Genomic DNA, 20,011 nt, shown 5'->3' with positions numbered 1-20,011 from the left:
CTCCTCCTCCCACTCCCCTGTTGCTAACCCTCCATGTGATCTCCATTTCTATGGTTCCACTCCTGATCTAGCTGTCCTCTTAGTTTGCTTTTGTTTTAGGTGTGGTTGTTAATAACTGTGAGTTTGCTGTCCTTTCACTGTTCATATTTTTCATCTTCTTTTTCTTATATAAGTTCCTTTAGCATGTCATATAATAAGGGCTTGGTGATGATGAACTCCTTGAACTTGACCTTATCTGAGAAGCACTTTATCTGCCCTTCCATTTTAAATGAAAGCTTTGCTGGATAGAGCAATCTTGGATGTAGGTCTTTGGATTTCATGACTTGGAATACTCCTTTCCGGCCCCTTCTTGACTGTAAGATCTCTTTTGAAAAATCAGCTGACAGTATGATGGGAACTCCTTTGTAGGTAACTGCCTCCTTAACTCTTGCTGCTTTTAGGATGCTCTCCTTCATTTTACCCTGGGTAATGTAATTATGATGTGCCTTGGTGTGTTCCTCATTGGGTCCACCTTCTTTGAGACTCTCTGAGCTTCCTGAACTTCCTGGAAGTCACAGTTCCTTTGCCAGATTGGAGAAGTTCTCCTTTATTATTTGTTCAAATAAGTTTTCCATTTGTTGCTCTTCCTCTTCCCCTTCTGGTACCCCTATAATTCGGATGTTGGAACATTTAAAGATGTCCTGGAGGTTCCTAAGCCTCTCCTCTCATTTTTTTGAATTCTTGTTTCTTCATTCTTTTCTGGTTGGATGTTTCTTTCTTCCTTCTGATTTGGGATTTCATTGATTTGAGTCCCAGTTTCCTTCCCATCCCTATTGGTTCCCTGTACATTTTCTTTTATTTCACTTAACGTAGCCTTCATTTTTTTAATCAAATTTGTGACCAAATTCAGCAAATTCTGTGAGCATCCTGATCACCAGTATTTTGAACTGTGCATCTGATAGGTTGGCTGTCTCTTTGTTGCTTAGTTGTATTTGCTGTGAAGCTTTGAGCTGTTCTTCTGATTGGGCCACTTTTTTTGTTGTCTTGTCGCGCCTGTTACATAGTGAGGGGCAGTTACACTATGTAACAGGAGTTACACTAGTTACACTATGTAACAGGCGCGGGCAAACACCTGGAGTGTTCACCAGGGCAGGGCAACCAGTGGCTGGGTGTGATGCTGTATTTGGGGCAGGAGTTTGAGAGGGAACAGTGGCACTTGCTTTGCTCTCTGGTGGCTTTCAGTCTCTTCTGCCGGTTCCCAGAAGCAAACTGAGCCCTTCTGGTGTTGATTTCCCTGTGGGTGGATTTGTGTATGTCCCAGGACCCTGCGCAGGTCTCTCCAATGAACACTCCTGTGAGTCTGGGAGTCTCTCTCGGCACCTCAACCCCCACAGGTGTTTTCAATCGGTGTTTTGAGGCTTTATTTCCCCATGCTGGGACCCTGGGTTGCATGGTCTGTCTCACTCCCCAGTTTCTCCTGGTTTATCTGAGCATGAATGTGGGACCACCCAGTCTGCCAGCTGCCTTGTGCACCACACCCCTCCACAATCCACTGCCTCACTGGGTCCACCCGCTTCCGCCCTTGTGTACCCAGGGTCCACCAGCTGCTGCCTTGCACACCCAGGGTCCACCAGCCACTGCTTTTTTTGCCACCATCCCTCTCCACTCAGTTGTCTGACTCCACCCATCCTACTGGTCGGGATGAATGTTTCTTGTTTACCTCCTTGGTTGTTGGACTTCCATACAGTTCAATTTTCTGTCAGTACTGGTTGCTTTTTTTCTCTCTAAATTGTCTCTATTTTGGTTTACAGTGTGTCTGTGCCTCCATCTTGGCCGGAAGTCTGGTTTATTAAAATCTGACTCAAAGCTGTACAAAATTGGGGGTGACCCTACCAACATCACAATAGCTAGAGAAGCAACAATTCTTTTCTTCCCTCCAGAACTAAATGTTACTTTATAGCACATTTAAGGCTTTAAGTACTAAATGTATTGATTTACTTTCTTACATAAAAATAGTTATTCCAATAATCATCTCTTGATACATTACCTAATTTCCCCCTAACCTCTCCCATCCTCCCTCTGTTGTTAAATTAACATTGTCACGTGAGGTGGTTCTTGCCAATAAGTCATTGGCATGGCTCTGAATAAAAGGTTCCTATATATCTTTTTGCAGAGAACTCTTTCAGAAAAGCACAGTTAGGCTGGTGACTGCATGGTAAAGGCCACTACCAAGGGGATGGGCAAACATCACCAGGCATTAGAGAAGGAGGGGAGTCACAAATGATTGACATCCATGGAGTTTAGGCACACCGCACAGAAAGGGGGACTTGGAATGTCTAGGATGAAGGGAAAACAGGAGGAAGCAGGAAGAAGACGCAGCAGGCAGACTTCTCTGGTGGGAATGTCTGTCCTCAAGGACCTCTGACCTCTAGTGAGAAGAACAAAATGAAACAGAGAAGAAAGAAAGAGAGAGAGAAAGAAAGGAAGGAAGGAAGGAAGGAAGGAAGGAAGGAAGGAAGGACGGACGGCTGGCAAACAAGAAACAGAAGATGAGATATTTCACTTTCTCTGTCTCATGTTACCATTATATAACACACAGCCTAAAAGATGATGTTTCCCTTTTTTCATCTTGTTGGTAATGGAGTTTTAGAATATACCTTTGTGTGTGTGTGAGTGGTTCTTCAGCTAGTCTAAACTGTTAGATCTAAGGCCCACCTACAAAGAGTTGGGCAGATCCTTTTCCAAGACAAGAATTAAAAGAAATTCATGGATACATCTAAGAAAGAAGACAGAAAAGGTATTATGGAGTGGGTATGGGGGAATAGCTCTACTGCAAATGAATGGAGGCCAGAAATGCTGAGCAGAATTTTATAGATTTCTTGGGAACTTGTAATGTTCTCATTGTTTATTATTTTTTATCCTGTCTGTTCCCTATAGTTACAAGCCATTAAACCCTTGAAACAAAGAAAAACATGGCAGAAGGTTTAAAGAGTTTACTTTGTGACGCAAGAGAGAGATATCTTCTCTCGTGGCTCTTCTGTACAACTAGGAGAGAGAATTCTGAAAGGAACACAGATGAAGAGAGGCTAGGGAAAAAGGCAACTCCCTAAGTCCTCTGGAAGGAAAAGAAACAGAGGCAGCACGGGATTAGCTTGGGAAAAACTGTCTCAAGGGAATTCACCTCCATGAAATTCGTTTTCCTCCTTACATCAAGTCAAAAAACTCCTGATAGATTTTGTTGAGTGCTAAGCACACTGGATTGTGCAGAGCTGGACTCCACTAGTTCTTCCACTGTACTTCCGTCTCCAGACAGCTAACAGTTCACTGAAATAACATCAACTACACCCACATACCCCAGGCCCAGAATTAATTCCTACTAGGAATTTTCAATGAAAGCTACAAATTTCTGCTAGCCTTAACCAATATTGTCTGTCTTCCACCACTACCTATCAACATGCTTAAGAATCTTCTACAAGGTTCATACTTATGAGAAGATTACAATAATAAGTGTAATAATCACAGAGGTAACAATACTAGCCAACGTTTACTGAGCATTTAATATGTATGAGGCAATGATTTTTGTGCTCTGTATATATTAACTCATGCCTCACCACACCTCCCTGGGGAAGGGACTATCTGATTATCATTTCACACGTAAGGAAATTGAGGTATAAAGTCACTCAGCTAGCTTTCAGGGGAGCAGAATGTGCTAGCAGGCAGTGAATCCAGACCTCCTAACCACGTGAGCACAGAACACCTAAACACTAAGCATCGTCCATGGAATCAAGACTTCAGGCTGGGTTTGCTACTTCCCCTGACTACCTGCAACCCTACGGCTTTCAGAGGGTTTGGCCCTGTGGGCTCCTTTCTTCAAGTAAAACATTGCATAGAAGCCCCAAATTTATGCATCAAATAGAAAAACATGGATTGAATTAGGAAGAGGGGAAAGGATGCCCGATCCTCCCCACTTTCAGTCAGCCCCTCCCTATGCCCCAGAAGGTTCCTGAGAGCCTTGGGGCTTCTGTGGAACACAGTTGGAAAACCCCTGGACCAGTCCCTAATTGGTCTCCTTCCACCGGTAAAATTGCCAGCTCCAGAGTCTCTTTCCAATTTGCTTCCAAAACTCCAAAGTTTCTTGTTGTTTCTGGGATAAGTTCTGAAATTTCGTCCTGGGAATTTCAGGTTTTCCAAGTCCTGTCCCTAGCCCAGATACCTTTCCTATTGTACCCCAACTCCATCCAGCTGACCCAACCCCCTTGCCATCTTCAAACAGGCATCATCCTTTGAACCATCTGAAGTGACCTTGACTTTCTCCTCTGCTTCTACAAATAACCACAGAAATGAAGTCAAGCATGCCTCTTCCACAAATTCTTCTCTGACTGTTCACCTCAGGACCATGTTTAGGGTTCACTCAGGCCCTGCCACTTCCTGTAGTAATTAGCAGACCGGTCTCACTGCCAGAACAGAGACCAAAACAAGAGCAACTTCAATAAGATACCAGTTGATTTCTCTTGCCAGAATTGTCTAAGCATGTGCACCCTGGGCTGCTGCAGCAACCCCACAGTGCAGGACCCAAGTTCCTTCCACATTGTTGCTCTGCCATGCTCTCTGTGGTGGACAGTGGCTCAGTGCCTATGCTGTGTTCCACCAGGAAGGAGAGGGGGAGAGAAGGACACATCCTTTCCATTTAAAGTCTTCTCCCTGTACTTCAGTCATATCCCACCAGCAAGATGAGAATGGGTGTTTGGAGGACAACTAGCACACTCCTCCACATTTAACTATTTCCAAAAAAAAGGGCAAGAGGGACATTTCCTCTCATCTCTCTCGGAATAAAGAGGCCCTGGAATAAACGGACCCTGTCTCACATATTGTGTCTCCCACAATGCCTGTCCAACCTCGGCATCCTTGTATACACATTGAATGTACTCAGTAAATATTAAAGAATGAATATACAGGTATTAAAGAATAGGAAAACAGACACATAGACATTTCTGGAAACTGCAGATAATGTTGAGTTTCTTTATATCAGTGCTAAATTTAAAGTTTAAACTACTGGGCCCTAAATCTAAAGGGGTTTATGTACTTACTTTTAGAATAGTTACTCTGAAAGATTACCTGAATAAGTAAGACTTTTTCAGACTGCCTTTCTCCTGATCTCCCAACACACACACACTCACACACACCACTCCTCCAACTTATTCAAATACAGGACCTGAGAAACTGCTTCATTTATACTCATACTTCATTCCTCAGATAAATAATGCAAAATTAATGAAAGGTTTGAAAAGCTAAAGCTTAAAACATAAAAGCATTTTTATACAGTTACCTTTCTGGGTTCCAACATATGGCAATAACCTCTTAGATAATTCACTGAGCACTTCGCCAAATGACAAAAATTTAGACAATGTTTTGACCCAGGTAATGTTACTGTCTGAGTAACATTAGAGTCTGAGTCTTTCAAAGAGAATTTATTTTCAAGTGGTCACAGCCATCCATTTTTATGTGAGGGGAATTTGTTCTTGGATCCCCTGAAGATACCAAAATCTGTGGATACTCACTTTGTATAAAGTGGCATAGTGTTTACATATAACCTATGCACAACTCTCATATACTATAAATCATCTCTAGATTACTTATGATACCTAATAAAATGTAAATGCTGTTTACACAGTTGTTGTACTACACTGTTTAGGGAATAATAACAAGAAAAAGTCTGTACATTTTCGGTACAGACCCAACCATCCTCGGCCTATCTACTTAGTACCCACCAGCAACAATGTAACACATACAGAGGTCGGTTAAATTCCAAAATGTGGAATTCCAAGCACTGGGGACCAACTATATTAAAGAAACTACCCTTCTTATATCCTTTTTTTGAAAGGCAGTGGTTGGACTTATGTGTCGATCTATTCATCTCTACGCACATTAGATATTACAAATACCACCAAAGTTTAAAGAAGCTTTAAGGCAATTATAGTTAAAGAGCAGTAACTATGTTTACCCTATTTGCCAGTTGCAAAATGTCACATGAGTTCAGACATCTCTGGCCTTGAATGAAACAATAATAATAGCAGTAAAATAAAAATAAAAGCAGCTTCCCTATTGCACTACTCTGACCCAGATACTGTGCAAACTACATCCCATGCATTCTTTCAATCCTTTAACAATTCTAAAGATTTTTTTAAAGGCTCAAAAAGTGAAGTGATGATTAAAAGTCCTTCAGAACTAGATTCAAATTGAGCCCATGTTTTTCTAAAAGCTTGCTTTTCGAATACAAAGATACCAAATTAATGGTCATCACTATTCTCCAAGTGTGCTCGGTGGCGCGTCCACGGCAGTTCCTAACAAGACGGCTGCATACATACCCCTTCAACCCCTGGCATCTGTGCGCACATCTCATGGCATGACTACAGGGGTTACAAAGAGCACGCCCACCCCAAGGATGACCTCACACAGACTCCTGACTGGGAATCTCCGGAGACTCTGAGTGTCAGCGAGGGTGCCTGCTCTTCCCCCAAGACCCTGGACAGCATGGGAAGGGGCAGTATGAAGATGCTGACTCAGATCAAACATAAAAAGAAGTGCCTCCCTCAGAGGACGGCCTGCAATTCTCCCACTTGCTCATCTAGACCATCCCTCCCTCAGTGAGGCGTTCTCTGACCTGCCATCCCCTGGGCCCTGAACTTGGTTCTTGCCACTGGCACTGACAAAGCTATTTTGTGTTGTGACTTTGATGCTCCTGCCAAAAGAAGGGCTGATCCTCAAGGCCTAGGATACCTCAGACTTTAGGCCCAGCTCTGCTTGGCAGGAGTCTGGCAGCACTTGAGCTCACATATCTTCGCAGGACCCTCGAGGAAGTAGTGGGAATTTTCGCTTCCTCTCACTACAGAAAATCATCCCATCTGCTTCAAAAGGCCTGGCTAGAAGAGACTGGCTCAGAATCATACACGCAAGAAAATAGTCTAGGATTCAGCCCTCCAGTGATGCTAAATTTGCAGAGTAGGACACAGGCCAGTACATCCCAAGTAGACTCGGGTCTGCAATACACTCCTCCGCGAAATGGAAACTTACACAGACCTCCTCAGTGCTGGCCCTCCCACAGGAACCTTGTCTTGAAGTCTTTCTCAAGAAGTTTTCTCTCTCTGCTCTAGCCCATGGCTCAAGAACAGTGGTACCATTGACATTTCAGGCCAGCTAATTCTTTGATGTGTAGACTGTCCTGTGCTTTGTAGAATATCTAGCAATATCCCTGGATTCAACCCACTGGATGCTGGTAGCCCCCACCTCCCAGTTGTGACAACCAATAGTTGTCTGCAGACATTGCTGAATGTCCCCTGGGAAGTAAAATCACCTATCTGAGGACCACTGGTCTAGCTGGTGAAGCTTGTCCAGTTCTGGTGGCCTCCAGCTGCTTTCCCCCAGGACAGCAGGTACACCCCACCTGACCAGGGTCTCTCAACACAATCTTCAGACACTAAAACTCTTGTGTGTTTAACAATACCTATTAACGCAGATATCCCCGAGTTTTCCGGATAGTCAAGCCTGCCCTTCCCCACTAACACTCAAATCGCTTCAGTCTGAGCGCTCTTCCAAAGGAATGGCAAGAATCACCTCTCATGGGCATTTCTGCAGATGGCAGCTCTCCACTCTCCCCCAACCCTCTCATCACCCCTATGCTGCTCCACGTCGTCACTCAGTCCCACCATAGGGGCAGGGTCTTCCCTAAGCCATGGTGGAAGAACATGGTCATGTTTAACCACCTTAGCTAGCAATCTTGAGGAATTACAGATTTTTTAAGAAGGGAGGGGAAGAGGCATTAGATATTTTCACCCCTAAGCTCCAGAGACCATTCCTTTGCACGGGAGACTCTCCCCCTGGTATGTCCCCTCCACCGAAAGCTTAGCACACTGTAAATTGAGTGTCATTCTTCCCTGCCCCTGCCATCCCCACCCCGAGACGGTCAACAATCTCTGCAGAGATGCACCCTGTCCTGGCAAAGACAGTGTTTGCCCTTCATTAACCAGAACATGGAACATTCTAACCTGATGTGTGAACCAATCGCATTTGAAAGTCTCCGTTGGGAGGACTCCTACAGAGACGGTGAGCAGGAGTTTCATGAGCAGCTTCCTGAGCTTGTTGAGGTCTTTACCAAGTCTCTTCAGCCACGTGAAGCAATTGTCACAAAGCCACCCCACCCTGCCTGGCCATTCAGTACCCTGTTCCTTCTCAGCATCACGCCAGCTACCATAATCAAAGTCAACACAGCCTTAAAACACAACATCTGGTTTTAATTACTTCCATTCTGTGGAGCTTAGAAGCCAAGAAATTTCCAGGTTTGATCTCTGTCCCACTGGACCGTCCTAGTAGTGGGGACACCCATTACAAGAGCAGCTCCTACTCGTTACCACTCCAGGAGCACCCCGGTCCACCACTTTCAAAGAACCAAGTTGGAGCCAGAAAATCACAAGTGGTGCTTTTCAAACTTCTCTCAACATCTCATCATCATAATTCTTTTTTTTTGCACAAGGCTACCTGAGGCTTCAGGTAGAGCCACGATGGCTGGGCCTAGAGACACTGGACACACCTTGAAGTACAACCAGTATAATGATGACCTCAGAGCCCGCTGTCCAGAAATCTGGTCTTGAAAGCTAAAGAAAGTGAGGTGCCGGCATCACACTGGTCACCATAGCTCCTCTGGTTTACCAGGCATGATTTGTTAGAAGGAGGTGACTGCCAGAAGGAACTGATAAGGTTTCCCTGGACCAGGGCATCTCCTCTCCCACTGCTGACCTTTCGGGCTGGGTAACTCTGTGTTGGGGGAGAGGCTGTCTTGTGCCCTGTGGGATGTTAACAGGGTCCTTGGCTTCCACCCAATGTCAGAGGTACCCTCCCCCTACCCCGTTGTATAAGTTGTAACAACCAAAAATGTTTCCAGACATTGCACATGTCCCCTAGGGGCAAAAACGAGCCACCCCCACCTCACTGACCCCAGATCCACTGGAGTCTAGGAACCCCCAGGATGGAAGCCACCAGAGGGTGAGACCGTGGAAGCCATTGTTCTCATCCTCCAGCAGCTCCACAGCCAGCTGGACAGAGGTAACCCTGCTGAACCTCGCAGTAAAATGTGTCAATGATAACAGGTCGAGGTAACAAAAGCTGTCTAGAGATGGTGTGTAATTAATAGGGTTTTCAGTAACACTTTCCTAACACTTGTTACATTGCATTATATTGAAATGTTTTAATTATCTGTCTTCTTATGTAAAAGGGAGGCACCATGAGTGTAGACACTGAACCTTTTTTGTTGACAACAGACAAACGCCTTGCAGTGTCTGACACACTGCCTGATGGCGACTGACCAAGGGACAGCCATGCACCGGGTCAGACTGTCAGGGGAAGAAGGCGTTGAAGGGGACTCTGTCCAGGTGGCTTCAGGTACTCACTGCTAAGAGGTGGGCTGGACCAACCTGAATGCTTGACTGTTTTTCGTCAAAGACTTCTGAAGTATCTTTAATTTTAAAATAGAAGAAATAAATATACAGGGTGGGGCAAAGGTAGGTTTACAGTTGTTCATATGGAAAATAATACAATGACTCACAGACCCACAACCGTAAATCTACTTTCGCCCCATCCTGTATGTACCCCGAGCTTTGAGCCAGAATGCGTGTGACAGAGAATGTGTGTGTGCGCGAGTGTGAGCCCAGCAATATGAAGCAGATATGTGGGGAAATTTCAGAGGCAGTCTCAGAAGAGACATTTTCTCTATCCCACAGCCCTCCTGTCCTTCCATCCTGCCCTTGTCTGCGTTTAATGCCCTCAACAAGGCAAGTGCATGGCAAAGCCCAGGGGCCAACCCAAGGCTCTTGGCTGAGAAGAGACGAAAACCGAATTCAAACCCGTCGGCTTGTCCCCACCCCCGCCCCCACAAGCATCTTTTGTCATTTGTAGAGTGTGTACTCTAGCACCTGCTCGGTACCGGACAGCACGGGGACCGGGGCCCCAGCCCAGCAGGGCACAGAACAGAGAAAACCCCTACTCCGGGGACGCCAACAGCCAGGCCCTTGACCTCACAGCTTCCGGTGAACCCAGCCACCTGCGGGGGCTGCGGAGGCGACGGCTGCGCCCCCTTCCCCGATTTTCCGATCCAGCAGGTCAGAGCAGCGCCTGAGCAGGGCATTTCTGACAAGCTTCCCCGCGAAGCCGCACTGCTGGCCCCGGGCCTCCAGCTAACGCGCAAGAGACCCGAAAGGGCCTTTCGTAAGGGCTAGGGGCGGTAGGTGGGCCGGGAGGGGAACCCAAGGGGTCGTCCGGGAAAACGAGCGAGCAGGCCCCGCTCCTCGCTGTGCCGCGGGGCCAAGACGCAGCTCCTCTTCTCCCCCGTTCACCGGATCGCCGCGGGGCACGGCGGCCACGGCCTCCGCGGGGACGCGCCGCGGGCGCAGTCGCCGTGGGTGGCGGCGGGGCCTCTCTCCGGGTCTGGGCCGGGCCGGCGGAGGGGGCGCGGGCGGGCCCGGCACAGCCGCCCGCGTCTGCAGACCGGTTTATTTACTTAAACAACAAACATCCCGCCCTCCGTGGGGCCAGGCCCCGGGCAGTTCCTGAATGGGACGGGGCGCTGTCTTCGCAGAAGCCCACCCACGTCGCCCGCAGGGTTTAACGGCCCTGCCTCGGTTCGAGGAAATGACAGGCCGCGCTCTGGGCGGTGCAGGCTGCCCAGGAATGTGGGTGACGCCAGGGCCGCCTGCTGCGCGGCCCGAGGCGGGCTCCCTGGCCAGGGCCCTCCGTTCTCGGCCCGGCTCTAAGTCTCCCCTCGTTTTGCCCGCGGTTTTTATTCTTCTCCGTGGTGGTAAAGAAAAGCAGACAAAACTTTCAGAAAGAAAAGATGTTAAGCTCTCTCCCTCAGAAGGGAAAACAGTGTAGAATAAACAGAATGTCACTGAAAAGACAAACAAAGCTGAGTCTGAAAGAAACAGATGGACTTCCAAAACCTTCTAGAATCTGCGTGGTGGGGGCGGGGTGGCTGGGCCTGTGATGTGTGTGGGGGTTGACCGATCGGTCAGTAATTTAGACCAGGATGCTAACCCTACGGATCAGCCTGTGAAAATGCAGGCCATCTTGGAAACCTCAAACCTCCCTGAAACGGAATAAAATATAACAGACCTTCTATTATCCTCCACTTTTCCTGCCATGTCCTATATCCTTTCTTTCTGACAGATCACCAGTGTCTTGAATAAGGAATTGCTGACCAGATCATTTTGTTATTGAAAAGCTGAGGGAGGGTTGGGTGTTTGTTTTTGTTTTCTATTTTTCCAAAGCTCTCTCAGACTTAGCTAAATGGCCGTGTGCATAGCAGCATGAGTCAGTTTGGCCTTTTCTCCTTCTCTGTTTCATTTGTCCTTCATCCACTAAATCAACTACGCTTTTAAAACATGATATCTGACTGATATCCAAATTCCTCTAATAATTTCCCAACTGCAGGGTGATGTGTACTACACAGATTGAAAGGGAAAACATTTGCCTTAAAATTCATTTTCTCATTCTCTAAGCATAAAGTCTTTTTTGTTGAAGAAAGGCTTTTATTTTTAGAGCAGTTTAGGTTCACAGAAAAATGGAGCAGAAGGTACAGAGATTTCCCTTATACTCCTATCCCCACACCTGCACAGCCTCCTCCACAGTCAACATCTGCCACCAGGGTGGGACATTTGTTACGATCTATAAGCCTGTGTTGACATATCATCATCGTTCAGAATCCATAGTTTGCATTAAGTAAGGTTCGGTCTTGGTATGGTACAAGCTACAGGCTTGGACAAATATACAATGACGTGTACCCATCATTATAGTATCAGAGTAGTTTCACTGCCCTAAAAAGTCTATCTGTGCTCCACCTAAATAAATCCTATTTTTCAAAGAGAATCAAGTCCGTGTATGAAGTATCTCCCAATTTGATATTAAATATTATTCATCTGCTGGGAGAGAAACGTCTTCACTGTTGAAACTTTAATTTTGAAAGTTTTGAAGAGGAGCACAGCTAGCCCAGTTGCTGGATAAGTGTTATTGCAACCTCCCAAAGAGGAGTCTGAAACACGTGCTGCCAACATCACTTGGGCTGGAAATCCGAGTCCTAGCCACGGTGGAAGCTCAGGCCGCTAAGGTTCACCTGCTCTACCACATCCACCCAATGCTAAGAAGGGTAGCCCGGAGCCCTTAGTGCCCCACCTGATGACTGACACTTGACATTTTAACACCAAAGTTTTCTTTCATGCCATGGATGTATCACAACTTCAGAGCCTTCTCAGGCAGCGTATCTGGCTGGTGACTCCAAAGAGGTGGAACGAGAGGAAGCACCTGAGAGGGTAAAGGGATGGAAAGGCTGTTGATTAAGCCAGCTGACTTCAGAGGAGGCTCCAGACCCAGTTTTCCTTTGGCACAGGTGGAAATAGGCCAAGCAAAAGGTGAGACAGGCACATTACCACGCGTTGCCTAGTGCGCATGCACTGGGGAAGGAGAAATTTGGGGCAACACATTGAGTCCAATCCCACTGCCATTTACCTGCCACGGGGAGTGGTCAGAGGTATGGCTTGTGTGGGGATATAGAAAGTCAATGTATAGAAATGTCCCTTCACCACAATAGTATGTGTTTTCTTTTAATGAATGTGTATAAAGCAACCCTGTCCCTTTATTGTTTCTCTTCTATAAAAGAAACCAGATGTGGGAGATAAATTTAGATGAGTGCCTGAGGATAGAGACATCTCATCAGATTTTAAATTTTTGATAAAAAATAGGAAGGGAGAAAGGCAGTAAAGGAAGAGGGGAGGGCAGGAGAAAGAAAAGGGAAGAGGGGAGGAAGGAAACAAAACCCAAACCCAAAATGGCCATGCTTCTTTGACTGTACTGACAGACGAGTTCTTCAGCTGTACCCCCAGTGTTTAGGTAGGGGCAGTGCCACGCAGCATTACTTTCTAGTATCAAAACTTCATTGCAGGCTCCAGTTAGACACTAGGGGAAAGAGGAAAAATCTTCATCAAGGCTCTTAAACTTGTTCACAGCAAAATTACAACATTACATCAGAGCTAAACAATTCCAGAATTTCCTAATATGTGGCCCAGCTTCAGAGAACATGGTGACATTTCATCAAAACACCAATTCATCATTTCCTCAATGTGGCCTCCTTTTCATTGGTTGGCAAATATAAAGAATTTTTTTTCTAAGCAAGTTTGTCAGGCACATTTTATGATCCTTACCACACAAGAACAAAGCCACTGAAGGCATGCCCAAGAGTGTCGTTCGCCCGTCCATGTCCCATGCCTAGAAAAGTCATTCTCCATCTTTACAGTTGCTCCAGAGTCACCTGGAGGGCTTGTCAGGACACAGACACTGAGCCTCCCTCCCAGGCTGGTGGTCTGTCAGGTCATGGGTTGACCTGACAGTTAATGTTTCTCACAAGTTTCTGGGCAATACTGATGCTGCCCACCCGACAACCATGTCTGATTCCCACTGGCCTAGTGTAAGACTTGGTGCTCAATAAACATGTGCTGATTACAGGGAAAGGCAGTGTCTTGGATTGTGCTTCTGTCAGTGAAGAGTGGAGAAGGCTGCGTGCTTTGGGCTGCATTGCAGGGTTTCTAGAACTCAGGAAGAATCTTAAATGTCACTGGTTCAACAACAGCCAAGGTAGAAATTTCCTTGAGGCCAGGTTTTATTAACAAAATCTACTTCATGTATAAAAGAAAAGGAACAGTATCCAAAAACTTTTCAATTTGTGCTGCCTCCTCCTTCCCCAGCACCAGTTGACACTGAGTACTGATCCAGAATCGTTGTCATACTGTTCTATTTCTGCAACCAAAAACTAGTTCCATAACAGGCTTATGGCTTTAGCCAAGCTTGCATTTATTTCTGATCTTAGCAAGTTTCCTTGGCTCCTCTATCCTAAGAATGAAGGGGCTGAAGCAATCGACTGAGATTTTGAGGCTCATCCTACAAACTGGTCCCTCCAAAGTCTGTGATGAGATTATCTGCTGCTCTGTGGCCTGCACACCCCCACCCGATGGCCTGCTGCCCATCAGCTACACACAAATCTGGTTACCGGGTAAGTTACTTAGCTAAGCAGCCTCCTCTTCTGATGAAACACAGGGCACCTCTGTTAAGGTCCAGGGATGGTGGAGATCCAACTATAATATTTATTCCTCTGGATGATAAGATAGAAGCGCCATGTCTCGACCTTCCCAGGAAAAAAAAAAAGAGCTCATCTTTCAAGATATGTTATTATTAAGCATATTGAACCTAATCATTAGGCTAATAAGAAAGAGTGCTGAACTAGATTTTTCCAAGCCCCTACACGCAGCAAGGGGCACCAGGCAAAGGCTCAGTAAGTGAGTGCTTTAGGGTCGATAGCCATGGTTGAGTGTCCCCTTTGAACTTAGGTTGAAACTGATTGTGCCTTCCAAGGAGCTAATCTTTGACACTTAAAAAGAGCTAAAAGCCTTTCATGATAAGGAAAGGAGAAGAAACACCAATTTAATAGTAATTCAAAGAAATGACCCTACTACCAGGCCAGTGAAAAATATTTGCAAGGTCTTGGGATAATAAGAGGGGAGAAAGGAGGGAAAGGAAGATTGTCTTTGATTAAGCCATATAAAAATGACCATTTCTGTAAGTCCAAAGTGGTACAATATTGACAACTTCACCTGGTTCAGTCTAATAGATGAGGGAAGCCCCCACCTACTCCTCAAAAAGCATATAATCCTTCTCCTCCCCCAGAGTCTGGGCAGCTCTACCTCCAACCATTTCCTTCCGGCCATGTGACCACTATTAAGTCAGTGGAACAAAAACAGAAGCTGTAAAGGCTCCCGGTCCACCAACTCACCTAGAGCAGAAGTGGGAGCAGCATGTGCTGACTCCCAGCACCTTTTGGTTTCCCTTTTCCTTTGGCATCTGAAAAATCAACTGCTGTAAACAGAATCTCTGTTTTGGTGAATGGTGAGCATTGCCCATGAAGATGCCAACTCAGAACCAGCCATGGGAAGGTAAACAACTGTCTTTCATGGGACAAAACTGAAAACTCTCATATTTGGTGAATAAACACATCACCTCAGAGAAGTTAATATTCTACACGTATAACAAGATGTGAGAGGGCAGTGATATAAGGAGCCATAAAACATGGGACTGCAACACTGAGAGCATTATTCTCTCTATGTGGACCAGGACCTGGGGTCCTACTCCGTGACCTACTCTGTGCCCTTGGGAACTCAGTTCACCTCTCTGAGTCTCAGCCAAAGGACAGGGCTGGGTTCAGGTCATCTAAGGCAGATCCTTCCTGTCCTGAAGCACAATATTAAATACTGAAAGAGGGGATTGAGAGGATGAACAATAATGACATAAATAACCACAAAATTCACCATTTAACTTACATTGTTTCAAAAGAAATTTAGCCTTGAGGAAGGCAACCTCCTATCCTTCCAGCGCTGGGGGCAGGGCTTATCTAAGAGGAGGGAAAGCAAGGGGCAATCAGCCCCATGGTGGTGACAAGTTTGCCTCCACCGCACACATCCAGTGTTTGTCTGTTTTAAGGATGACCATTTTCACGTGGCAAAACAGGAAAATGGGTAAAGAGCAGAGACTGGGGACTTCAGCTAGTGGAGCGAATGGACACTAGCAATGAGTTTTTCTTTTGAGCTTAATAAATTAGGTCTTGGATCTAATGGAAATCATCTTTTACTGGCAATTAAAAGTAATTGCATTATACCTCAAAGCAATTGATCAATCGATGTTAGAGTGAGATTGTAACAACCTCAAAGATGCAGGCTCGCTCATGGCTGCACACTGTTGATGACACAGGGCGGGGCCCAGGCCCGTGTGTTTTGTTCGACCCTGGAACGAGCAGGCCGTCTGCATCTGTGTGTGGAGTAAGTACAGTGCCTATTTTATGATTGTACACATGCACAGGAATCTCCAACATTTTAGAAATAAGATAACTGGAGTAGCTTGCAGAGTTGAAATGTTTCTGAACTACAAAGAGAAAATTTGATTTGAATGACAGAGATTATTTCTATGTCATTTTTGGATGAATGTTAATAATTTAAAAAATTGGGCAGTGGGTCAAAGTTTAAAATACACTTGTAAGTCTGTTTGAAAAAAATGAGCAGCCCACACTTTAATTTTTTACCACCTTGTCACACAGTATGCAAATAAATGAAGTTAATGATTAAACGAAAAGACAATATTTGAATCTATATTTAATATCATTCTACTGTTTGGTTTCAACTTATATTTAACACAAAGTGCTAATAAGTTGGGATTTTTCTAATTCTAAGCTCTTTAACATAAAACAGAAACCAGTTGAGAGCAGAAGGCTCTAATTGTCCTGCTTAGAAAAAAATGCCATTAAAAAACAAACAAATGAAAAGCAAAAAAAAAAAAAAACAGAGCCCATGAGAAAAAGGAACCCTTGTAATTCCTGGAATTTAGATATAACTAGTCAATTCTTTTCTGAAATTAGCAGCAAGCAGTCAGGAAAAAATTATCCAAGGACATCGAAGTTTTAAGAGACAAAGAGCTACCAGCTCTACGAATCTATAACATTGAAAGTGGGAGAAAGAACTAAAGAGTCTTCATTTAAAATAGCATAGGAAAATAAGAAGGAAAAATCATCAGTATCAAATTTTAATCTGAGATTTGTGCCAAAGTGCTTGTATCTTACTCCATGAGACATTATTCTTTAAAATTAAAAGGTATTTAAAAATCTTTATAAATGCCAATATTAGAAAACATTGACTTTTGTTTTAATAAGTGTTATTTTGATTTAGAAAAAAGCCTACTTAAGTAGGAAAATGCTGTGTATTTTATCACCTCAGTCAGGGAATGTCCCTCTTTGGACTACAAAATTTAGCGCAGAAACCCCACTCACACGCATCAACACACAGGAAAATAAAGTGTTCCCTTAGCATGTCTCATAAAAGTGGGACTGATGAATAATCTCTGGTGCTATCAACATGGCTTTGACCTATCCCATCTAAACTCTTAGTCTTCCTGGCCGAGAAGATGAGCCACAACTCTCAAGGGAAGTATAAAATATGATACTAGTAAACATCTACTAAGTTCCCAGTTTTAAATTTTACCTAATATTTGTTGAATGTCTTCTAATACAGGGAGCTTGCTGACCATTTCCAGGGAAACAAAGATACCCAAGATATAGATCTTTTTTCTTATCCTACCCCAAGGCCATTTTTCTTATGCTTTTTAGAAAGAGAGAGAGAAACATGGATGTGAGAGAGAAGCATCATTTGGTTGCCTCCCATACGTGTCCGTACCAGGGATCACCCGCACCCGTACCAGCGATCATACCGGGATTGTCCACACCCGGACCAGGGATCAAACCCACAACCTAAGTAAGTCCCCTGACCAGGAACCGAACTCACATTTTGGTTATAGGGCGACACTCCAACCAACTGAGCCACACCAGCGAGGGCAAGACATAAATCTTGATCTTTAGGGAAGTTACAAGCTACCAAAGGAGAAAAAGAAATGTGTGTACAATAGCATCAAACACATAAGTACTTTCTTTCAGGGGAAATATGTATTCAGAACCATCTTCTTAGTGTTCAGAAAATGACTTCTAAATGAAAGGCGCAAGGACAAAACATGGAGAAGCTGTCGTTTAAGTTGAACCTCGACATGTAGGAGGGCATCTCAGGGAAGGAACACAAGCACAGAGCAATGGAATTTACCGGTTAAAACGGGAACTCGCAAACTGGAAGCCCATTGCCAAAGCCAGCCAACAGATGTGTTTTGTTTGGCCAGAGTAATGTTTAAAAATTTTTTGAATTAGTTGCCAGCAAAATTGAGATTTCACATAAAATTCTGGATTTTGTGGCTACTCTTGAAGAACTTAGAAGATGTTAACACTGGGTCCACATCCCACAGAATAATAAGAGTCAGCTGGAGCTGGGTGTCAGCTGCTCCCTTAGAAGGGCACAGGGCTCACCAGGAGCCCGCTCAGCCCACCTCATCCTCTACGTGTCCTGGCCCCTGGGGGCGATGCCTTGCATGCCTGAGTTAAAGTATGAGTGCGGGTCAGCCCAGTGGTATGCTGGTAAATGTTTAACAGCAGACTCTAAGGAAAAGAAAAAAGCCCTGATTGTGGTATTTGCCAATTTCTGTGGTATAAATACTCTCACCGTGGCCAATTTCAAGCTACCAGAGTTGTGTCACTGAAACTGAACTGGTAGGGGATGTGCACTGATTCTGCTGCCTCTGTTTCTGCTCTCATACTGCTGGGTCAGGCAGTGCTAAATTCAAAATCAGAGTCTCCTGAGGAAGTTTCCTGAGTCTCCAAGCATCCCTGTCTCCCTGGGTTAACCAGGAGAAACGATGGTCTTCCCCACAGTGGTTTCGTGTAGTTCAGAGGATTTTCCCAGAACCACCTGCTGTTCTCTAACGTTGCTGAGGGTCATTCCTAGGATGATTGTCCTTCTGCACTTCTTGTGGGCCACAGGTGAGCTGTGTGCTTTGTGGTAGTTGGGGGACAGGGTTGGTGGGAAATGACACAGGTACAGATACTAGTAGTTGGAGGTTGGCAAGAATGCACTAAATGTTTCCAGAAAAATGGGCATGACAGGGAGGGCATTTAGTGCATGGGATACCAGCAAATTCATACACCTGGCACTCAGCCTGCCAAAATAATAGCTGAATGTTTCTTGAGGGCAGGGACTAGATCTCTGCCACCTTGACCTTGCAGGTGTACCTAGGGTTGCCAGATGGTCCAGATAGGCAAACTATTCACCCTTGCTAGAGGCCATGAGTCACCACAGGGAGGTAAGGAGGGAGGAAAGAAAAAAAGGGAGGAAGGGAGCCCTGGCTGGTGTGGCTCAGTGGATTGAGCTCGGGCCTGCGAACGCGGTTCGATTCCCAGTCAGGGCACATGCCTGGGTTGCAGGCCAGTTCCCAGCAGGGGACTCGCGAGAAGCAACCATACATTGATGTTTCTCTCCTTCTCTCCTTCCCTTCCTCTCTAAAGATAAATAAATAAAATAAAATAAAAAATTTTTTAAAAAGGGAGGAAAGGAAGCCACCAGAAACTTCCTACCAACAAGGACCTATTCCTTTCAAGTTCTAATTACTGAAAAACTTTTATTTCATTTCATGAATTCCTGGCAGAGTTCTAAAAATAAATAAATGAAACAAAAGAAAGTGAAACCATTTTACTAGATGGCAAATCACCTGTACAAATATATTTCTGATGTAGATTTCAGACAATATTCTCAAGTCAAGTGTCAGACTTTAGGAAAAACTCCAGTCACAGCCCTAACAAACATGTGACTCAAAATAAATGTCTTGACTACAAATTTTAAAAGCCACATTTCTCATAGCCTTTCTAATGGTCAGAGAAGGGAAAGAACAAGTGCAAGAAAATGGTGATGAAACCAAATGCAAAGAAAGTCATAGGGGACACAGGAGACCCACACAAAGCCTTCCGCTCCCTGCTGGTCCCGGAGGGGAAGGTCCCTTAAAGCTCAGGAAGCGCCCCTGTGTGTGAGCTATTGTTCAGTAACTTTATGACTTCACAGCTTTTTAATAAGAAGAATTTAACAAGAAAAGTTTCCTTCAAGGTTTCCTAATGAAGTGGGTGAGCTGAGTTCACTGTTTCTCTGTTCCAAAATGTTTTCTCATCCTCTTCTATGTTCAAGAGGAGGAGGAGTTCGCTGAGTTAGCTTACTTGAGGACAGTTTTAAAGAGAGGAGGGAAGAGAGATTGGGATTGCGTTTAAAGCTCTGAGTCTTGTGTAAGCTTGTTCTTTCCAAGACTCAGACCTGGGAAGCACAGGCAATTCTAAGGGGCTTCCCGGCTTGTTAGCTTTTCCATATCTCTCATTGAGGGAACTAGTTATTTCCCTCACTTAAGTTCTTTTTAAAAATCAATTTGAAAAACCAGTAGTATTGTCCTCAGAATTTAAGAACCCAATCCTTTATACCAGGAAATTGAAGTCACCTCGGTGGCACCAAACAAAAACTGAGGCTCGGGGAAGCCTCGCCATCTCAGG

The sequence above is a fragment of the Sturnira hondurensis genome, unplaced genomic scaffold (assembly GCF_014824575.4).
Source record: "Sturnira hondurensis isolate 20B ecotype Veracruz unplaced genomic scaffold, ASM1482457v3 Scaffold0008860, whole genome shotgun sequence".
NCBI lineage: Eukaryota > Metazoa > Chordata > Mammalia > Chiroptera > Phyllostomidae > Sturnira > Sturnira hondurensis.
This window is presented reverse-complemented; position numbering follows the sequence as displayed.